General features: G+C 40.5%; 1 long non-coding RNA gene across 2 annotated transcripts; it reads right to left on the bottom strand.

Moving 5' to 3' along the window:
- Nucleotides 1-2,474: 2,474 nt before the first annotated feature.
- Nucleotides 2,475-7,640, bottom strand: LOC102013200. 2 transcript variants are annotated; one of them, XR_001234628.1, is made up of 3 exons: nucleotides 6,639-7,640; nucleotides 4,939-5,087; nucleotides 2,475-2,797 (listed from the first exon to the last, which is right to left on the bottom strand). It is a non-coding gene; the product is annotated as an uncharacterized LOC102013200 (long non-coding RNA). The 2 variants fall into 2 exon arrangements; XR_261489.2 differs by having other exon boundaries at nucleotides 6,792-7,637.
- Nucleotides 7,641-9,194: the final 1,554 nt, after the last annotated feature.

Genomic DNA, 9,194 nt, shown 5'->3' with positions numbered 1-9,194 from the left:
GTGATTATGAAATTACTCACGGAGGCCAAAAACAACTTCAAGTTCAGAGGCATATTAATTCAAAGACTGAAAAAGAGGAACCATTCAGCCAGCTCAAAGAAATCATTGCATCATTTCCTTGTATGTGGTTCAGGTTAAAAATAACGTCTAATCCTTGTCAAGAGTCGAGTGTCTTGTCAAAGAGAATTAGGAAATTACCTCAGAGCCAGGTTAGAGGGTGAAGTAGAGAAAGAACAATTCATCAAGGAAGAAATGGCTTGCTGGATTTTAGGATTAAAATTACTGAGAGACTGGAGCGAAAGTGGTGCTAAGGGAATCAGGATGGAGACAAGAAATGGGGGAGGAAGTTGCCTGGGTGAGGGTTTATGGGGTTGTACATTGGAGGAGGCGGGGCACCAGGCCCAACAATACACCTGCCCGTGGGTCTGGTAGTGCTGGGCAACTGAATGTGCTCTTGTTCTTGGTCTTGGGCAGCCTGCCTCGGCCTTACATGCTCACAGAGACAGGGTGTAAACCTCAAGCTCTGTGCCCAGTGGGCCATGAAATAAAACATGGGAAAGATTTAAATTAGACTGAGCTTTCAAGCCGTATTAGTACCTCCACATCACCACAACACACCAGGGACAAGAATGCTTTCTCTGCAGGGCCACAGCTGCACATATTAAAAAGCAATGGAGAGGGACAGCATATGTCAGAAAAAGGTGGCTTTCTGACCTTCAGAGTAGCTGGAGATTCCAGCCAGCTGGCAGCCTCCTCCTGTTTGCTGCTGTGTTAAAAACCCCATAAAGCAAAAACCAAACAGAGGGGCTGTGACTGGGCCCTGCATTCTCGTTCTAGGCACTCAAATACTGGCAAAACTGACCAAGTGTTGTGACATCCAAACCACTGTCCTTCCAGCTTTGTATAATTTTATTTTGTGGTTTCTTTGCAAATTGGGACAAATCTTGTTGCTCTGGAAACAACCAATTGGGCCCCTGCTACTCAATCATTTTAGAGTGCTTGTGAGTATGTATATTGTAGAAATCAGTACTCAAAGATTAAGGATGGTGATGACTGACTTTTTTTTTAAGGTTGCATTGTATTGAAGTTGAGGAAAGTCTACATATCTGACCTTGGTTTGGTTTGGTTTGGTTTGGTTTGGTTTTGACTAAAAGCCACAGTCATTCTGAGCATGACTTCCAATGCCTGTGCAGTACTGCAATGTCTTGTGTGATAAGCGATAGAGATGTGTTTTTCTTACAACAATCTAACTCATGTGATACAGTGGAAGGAACACTGACTGGCTGGACTTCAGTTTAGACCCTAACTTGCCAGTTGCTAGTGATATGTCCTTGAATAGTCACTTTATTAATTTTGTGAGCAGAGTGGAAATATTATTCCTTACTTTCCATAACTATAATGTGAAAAGAGTGAACTAATGTTTGACTGAACTAATAGTAACTCCTATTTGGTGGATGCTTCATAAATAGTATTAATTATTTATTATCATATATGTTTTGTATTAGAAAAATAGTATCTCTAAGAGACAAATTTCCATCAATTATTACATGAAATTATATAATACATCACAAACCATACAGCTACCTATAGTAATTGTAACAAAACAACTACATTTATCATTAGCATAACGATCAAAAACCTTCTGTGAAGACCTCACCATGTAGAGTTAAAACATGATCACATGCTTGCCAGTTCTGTAAGCAATAGGAAATTCAAGATAGGTGTGCCTATGTCAGTGTCAGTACCCTCTTAGAAAAATGAACTATAAAGAGTATGACATCATCTGGCTTGAAGGCCAAGGAGATTTGGTCAGCAGAAGTATGCAGTAGCTCAAGAGAAATACTGGGACTCCAGCCAAAAGCTTCTGACCTACAGACAAAGAAGAAACTCTGGGAACCGAAAGGTCTCTTATCACATTTTAATTCAAAAAATAAAATCTTACACTAGATCCAGAATCTATAAATGGAATGAGATATCAGGAAGAGTGGTTTTCAGGTGATAAATAGCACATTTGGCAAAGAACATCCCACATGTGGCATGCTGAAGCAAGAAACTCTTTCTCTGAGTATTCCCACAAGGTTTATCATAAAAACAGATGGGGAATAGGAACTTAATGATAATGTCATGTATTTATATAACAATCATAATGCAAGGGCACCTTGATAAACAGGAGCTTAAAAGTAGGGAGAATTACTGACTGATTGTCTCTCCATCCATCCATCCATCCATTTATGCATCCATCTATCCATCCTCCCATTCACCTGCTCACTCACCCATTCAGTTTCTTTCCAGCCATTCAATCATCCATCCACTCAGTCAACATTAATTAAGTGCACACCTTTTACCAGGTATTCAGCTGGAGGTCAAAACTATATAGAGAGAAGAGTACAATCCCACTCCCCAAGGATTTTACAAAATGCCAGGGAAGGTAGTGAAAAGGAAAAGATTTCATAATTCATTGAGTTACACATGGGTTGGGCATACAGCAGACTTTTAATAAATAAGAGTATGAAAACAATAAGATAAATCACAGGTATATGGCAAGAGATGCCATTTATGAGTTCCACTCACTTTTAATTGGAGAGTAAGGGAGTTGGAGCCTGATTTTTGGTGTTTTAGGGGAAGCAGCTGCACCACGTAGGTGGCTGTTCCCTCTCTTTCTAGCTCATGTTCATCATCTCCAGAGGAAACGACCTTTGTGGCTTGGAGTCTTTAACAGAGCCAGTTCTCCCCTGTAGGCTGTCTTCACTTCAAGTGAGGGAGGGTTATTTACTGCATGCCTCTTCGCTGACGATCCCTGTGGAGGGAGTGTAAGAATCACATTCACTTTCAGCCGCTGAGTGGGCTGGAAGAGAGCCATCTGTGTGTCTTCTCCCTTTATCTAATACGTGGGGAGGGGTGGAGTGTATTTTTAAAAGAAATACTCAAAGAAGTTTTTAAAAATACCACAAATGCAATTCCCAAATTGCAGTTATTCATATCAAATTGCTATTTATTGTTCATTTTACTTTGTATTTTGTGTGTTGTGGCAAGGATTTAGCCCTCAATACTTTGACTTTTTGGAGTTGGAATTATAAGCTACTTGGGAAACTCTAGTGCTATTTTTTCAAAACAAACAATCAGAAGATGGAATGCAGTGTCTTATCCATTTTAAACACTGGCAAAACTTAAATTGGGTTTCATATTATTGTGAATTATAATAACTTTTACCTACTTGGATTTGATTTGTAATTTTTACATGAACTGGTGAGAGCTAGAAGACTATTAGGCTCACACCCCCGTCCCCGCTCCTGGTTTGGATCAGAGAGGTTCTAGAGATTTGAGATGTGAAAGTAATCATTGTAAGACACACCATCATTAATCAAATTACTGAGCCCATGGTGTACAGGGTGTTCCATTCCATTCCAGGGCTTGCGGGAATCATCCCATCAATTCTAATTTGGCCATTGTCATTGGGGTAGACAAAGAATCAATCAAGTCAACAAGTATTTATCTAGGGCTTATTGCACACTTAACACAGTTCCAGGGTACTATTTGGAGGGGGAAGAGGGAGAGGGTGAAAGTTGTCTAAGACACATTCTTCTTTATATGAACAAGGAGTAGAATGGCAGTCATCGCCTTCAAATACTACCTGTCGCCTTGATGGGTAACTTTGAATAGCGCCGTGATTTTAGGGTACAAGGTTGGCAATATTATAACTGCTTTGCATTTTCAAAGTGAAATGAGTTATTTGGGGAGAGAAAGCCCAGGAATTTATTGTACCAGTCTGGTGTATTCTCTTTACAATTGCCGATTGATTTTGGCAACATAGGAAGGGCTCTACATGCTTGCTGTCTCTGAGGAACACAACAGTGCAGGAAGGGCCTCCCAGGAATTACTGCCTCCATGGCATCTCCACGGCTGAGTGGGTGAGCAAAGGACAAGCCAGGCCGTGCTTGCCAAGTGGGATTGTGCCGCCTCTTTAGGCTCACGGAGCTGACAAGGAGGCCGATAGATAGACTCGGATGTTCTGTCCATATTCTTGGAAAAGGGGGAAGTGCCAAGGTTACATAATAGCCTGAATTTATGAGAAGTCCAGACTCTCTTCCTATAAATAAAGTCATAACTGGGAAATATAAGAGAAAATTTTCATTTTCTCTTTTTTTCATTTGAAATGAAAAATGAATTTTTTCATTTTCATTTGCCAGACTACAGAGGCATTTCAAAACATTTATAATTTTTAAAAACTTCATTGAGGTATAATTCACAGAGCATTAAGTTCATCTCTTCCAAGTGCGGTTCAAGAAGTTTTGGTAATTTATAGAGTTGTACAACTATCACTACAATCCAATTTTAAAATACGTCCAATATCCCCAAATTCCCTTCTTCAACCCATTTGTAGTTAAACTCCACTCTCACACTCAGGCCCAGGCAACCAATGATCTGCTTTTTATCTAGAAATTTCTATGAATGGAGTCATAAAATACGTTGTCTTTTATGCTTGGCTTCTTTCACTTCGCATGATGTTTTCAAGGTTCGTGCATGCTGTTTTGTGTATCGGTATTTCATTCCATTTTATTGCTCAATAGTTCCATTGTATGGACAATTTTGTTAATTCACTCATCAGTTGATGGGTGTTTAGATCTTTCCTAGATTTTATTGTAAATTATCAGTGTCACTGATAATTTGAATACAGGACACTAATGTTTAAATGGCAATTTAACCGCTTTTAATTTTGAATTGCTTGCATTACTCACCAGTTCCAAAAGATTCTTTTATTACATTTGTATAAAATAATATAAAGTACAATGAAAAGTAAGAAGCTATCAAGTAGATATTGTGCCCAGTTCAGACTTCAGTTATGCCTGGTGTCAGATCTTAAAGGCTTGAAAAGAGCCAGCTACCCCTCAAAGTAAAAGAAATTTGTCCAAAGACATTCTTACTTTTCCATTATCATACCTGTTTTCTCATTCTTGAAGTACTTCCTTACTCTGGCTACCAAGTACTCCATTCATTCATGAAATAACTCACTTGTTCCTACCCATTTCACAAATATGTCATGGATATTTCCTCTGTGTTAAGGCGTGGTGCCAGGCACTAACAGAAATCTAAAAAAATAAAACAAAAAGAAAAACAACAAAAAAGAAAGAAACAAGAAGATTATAACTGGTTTGGCACAGGTACTTGTCAACTTTTTAAACATTTTTGACTGAAACTCACAGTAACTGTACATATTTTTATATGTACTACCTATGCATGCATAACCAAGATGCAAGCCTCATAAAATGATACTCAACATTATCACAGGTGATGCAGTGCTATTTTCTATTTCATTTAAAAAATAGGTGCTTCAACCCACTGGATGAATATTACCAACCACACATGGGTTGTATCTTGAAATTTTAAAAAGTTTCATAAAATATTAATGTTTTAAGACTATGCTCATGGTTTAGAGGACTGTGCTTATCACATAGAAGAATAGAGAATGGCAGAATAGTACAGGAGTGGGGTGTGTGTGTGTGTGTGTGTGTGTGTGTGTGTAGAACACACAGGTGATGTGAGGCCCTTTGTGATTTAAATGACCTCTCTTAAGCACTCATTAGTCTGGTTTCTGCCAGACTTTGACCACTGTCATTGTTATAGTAAACACCGGGTGTTGAACAAGTAGAGCTGCTAAAGGGTGGCGGTGACCTCAGTGATTTTGAGGAGGACTCCTCCTTCCTTGTGCCAGCTACAAAACCAATTTTGTACAGCAAACACATCTTATTCTAAATTTACTGTCCTTAGATTTGATAATTCTCTTTGAGTAGCTGAAACTTACAAGAATGGGATTGATCTTATGCTAAAAATGTTGGCTGGCTGTCCTTTTTCTGAATCAAGAACTTTCTTTGGTTCACCACCCACCCTAGTGCAGTCTTTTAAAAATTCTTGTTGTTATCTGTTTATTCTCAACTATCTTTCTTTTTTCTTTTCTTTTTTTTTTTTTGATACTGGGAATCAAACTCAGGACCTCATGCTTGCCAGGCAGGCATTGTGCCGCTGAGCTCTCTCCCCAGCTCTCAACTATCTTTCTTAAGAAATATCTAAAACTGAGTGCCAGAGCAAAGAGTTCCTTTCAGTAAATGCCACAAAATCCTATCTTTGGTGATGCTTCTCTCGTCTCTATGGTTGAGGATGTCTGGCTCCACGACAAGGTTTTGGGACACAGTAGCTTTGCCATAGGCTATATATATTTTAAGTACTTAGCAAGAGTTTATCACTGACTGAGCATTTTATATAATTTGCCCTATTCTTTTCTCAAAATGAACCAATGAAGTAGACACCCTTACCCCCATTTCCTGATACAGATTGAGCAACCCTAATCTGCAGATCTTAAGCTCAAAATGCTTCAAAATCCAACTTTTGAGCATTAATCTATAAGTGAAAAATTCCAAATCTGACTTCATGGGATAGGTTATAGTCAAAATACAGGTAAAAATAATGTAGAAAATTAACTTCATTCTATGTGTGTAAGGCTTATGTGAAACGAATTAAATATGTGGCTTGGGTCCCATTCACAAGAATCTCCTTATGTACATGAAAAAAAATAAAGAGGTGAAAAGACCCAACCAAATCCTAAATGCTTCTGCTTCCAATGTTTCAGATAAAGGATACTCAACCTGTAAGGAAAATGGGGCTCAGAGCCACCAGGCAGCTGACACAAGAGCACAAAGCTAGCAAGAGGTAGAGCTGAAATGCAGCCTCATGTCTTTTCCCCTGAAGGATGCGAATTAGCAGCAAGGATTCAACACACATTAATGAGAAGCTATTACATAGAGCAGGTGAGGCCACAAGGATCAAAGAGACGCCATCCTCTTCCGGAGAAGCTCATGACGTCATACAGCGCGACGAGGAAACAGACCGGAAGACCCGACAGCTATGCGAAGTTGATCAGTGCGCAGGTTGAGGAATTGGAAGTCCGTTCTGTGGGAAGTGGGGACCTCCTGGAGGTTTCTGAGCAGGAGCGGCCCTTGTCAGCAGATGCAGGCTTGATCTAGCAGCAGGCAGGAGGTGCTGAGCAGCTGGTTCAGCAAGGCGGTGGTGGGAAGGGAGAGAGGAATGTTGAGAATGTGGGAGGAAGCAAGACCAGACTTGGTGGCTGATTCTGCCCAGGCATCACATTTATTCTTCCGCTGTGGTGGCTGCAAGAGTGACCCTTCCGGGGCCATCCAACTTAAGCCTTCCAGGAAAGTCCATGGGCTCCTTCATACTGCCTTTAAGGGAACGCTGTCCCTTCTTGCCTCAGCTGCTGCTGAATTAGGCTGGAGATTTGTTTCCTTGAGCGTCCTGAACTCATTAGTTTGTGAGACAAGTTTAACTGCTCTCCACCACAACACATTACTTCACATTTTCCTCCATTGCACTGAAGCTATTTTGGAGCCTGTGATTTTCCTCGCTTTGGTCCAAGTTACACGGTGCCGTTGGTTGTGCGGTTCAATCTCTGCAATATGCTACCCGCATCTGCCACCATTTCCCAGACTGTTTAGCTTCAAAAATCTCAAGTGAAGCCTTCCACAGCAGTGGATTCCATTTTCCACATTTCTGCTTCACTTCACAGCTTCCTTCACTCGAGGCCTTGTATTCCCAAACCAAAGGACTACCGTTAGAACAGCCAATTGATTTGACCGTGGTGGTTTCTGCCCACGTGCGGCAGCCCAGCATTCCAGCTGTAGTTGTTTAGTGGACTCAAAATTCTCAAGAGAGAGGTGAAATGGCTCAAACACTCCATTGTTAGGGGATTTTAAAGCTAAAAAAAAAAAAAAAAAAAAAAAATAGGACACAGCTCTAGAATCTAGACCACATTTGCCCCTGAGAAATGGCCTAATGAGGAGAGACTTCTATTGACTTTCCAAGTAAGAGAGACAGTCAACTGGGAAAATCAGGATTGGGGAGCTGGAATGAAATTTCCTGGTTGCCAAATCTGGGGAAGCTGACTTAACTGTCTCTTGGACTTCAGGCCTTTTGTCTGTAAGATGGGGACAGAAATCTCAGCCGCCTGTTCAAATTCAAATTGTTAGCCCCTCACTTCCTTGGAAGCAGAACAGCAGAATGGATAAGAATTGTGGCCTCCAAACCATCAAGGGTTCGACTCCTGTCTCTGCTTACTAGCTCTGCTTGCCTCAAGGCAAGTCCACATCAAAGTGCCCATGCTCAGTACCCACAGGGAAAGTGGGGTCCTTGTGACCATAGAGTGAGCTGATGTTTACAGCTCTCAGAATCCCAGGAATCTTAGGAGCCACCGGAGAGAAAATCAAGGGTGCAATCCTTTGCTCAACACCTATCTCCTTCCCATTGCTTGTTTCTCCGATGAAACCTCTCATACGACTGGGATTGGCTGCCAGTGAGATCTGGGGTTGTTGTTCTTAGGTTCTACTTGTGACTTCTGAGAAAGCTACACAGCAGTAATCTCCAATTTGAGCTCCTCTGCCTGGATAGATCCATGTGGCAGTTAATCTTTCCCAGCAGGCTAGTTCCCTTAGAGGAAAAGAAGTTAGTTACCTTTGGGTTTTCTTTTTTTTTTTTTTTTTTTTGGTTTTTCTCCGGTACCGGGAACTGTACTCACGACCTTGCACGTGCCAGGCAGGCGCTTTGCCGCTGAGCTAAATCCCCAGCCCCACCTTTGGGTTTTCTAATCGTGATAAAATATACACAACTGGAAATGAATTATTTTAGACAAATTCAAGTGTTCATTCAGAACATGAAGTTCATTAAGTACAAAATAGCACTGAGTGCACTCACTTTATCCTGACAACATTACTACCTTTTAGCTCCAGAACTTTTTCATCTTCCCAAACTGAGACTTGGTACCCATTAGGCACTAACTGCATATTGCCCCACCCCCCAGCCTCTTGTACCTCTCTATAAATCTGGCAACTGTAATCTCCTCAGATGAGTAGAGTTATACAGCATTTGTTCTTTTGTGACTGGCTTATTTCACTTAGCATAATGTCATCAAACTTTATCCATGCCATAGTAGCGTGTGTCAAAATCTCATTGTTTTTGAAGGCTATATAGCATTCCATTGTATGTCTAAAACATTTTTTATTCATCTATTTATCAACTGAAGGACATTTGGATTATTTCCACCTTTTGGCTATTGTGAATAATGTTGCAATGAACATTAGTGTATAAATATCTTTTTGACTCTCTTAAGCAACTTCATGATTTATTATGGT

This window comes from Chinchilla lanigera, unplaced genomic scaffold, assembly GCF_000276665.1.
Source record: "Chinchilla lanigera isolate Chin_1 unplaced genomic scaffold, ChiLan1.0 scaffold00030, whole genome shotgun sequence".
Classification (NCBI taxonomy): Eukaryota; Metazoa; Chordata; class Mammalia; order Rodentia; family Chinchillidae; genus Chinchilla; species Chinchilla lanigera.
This window is presented reverse-complemented; position numbering and strand designations above follow the sequence as displayed.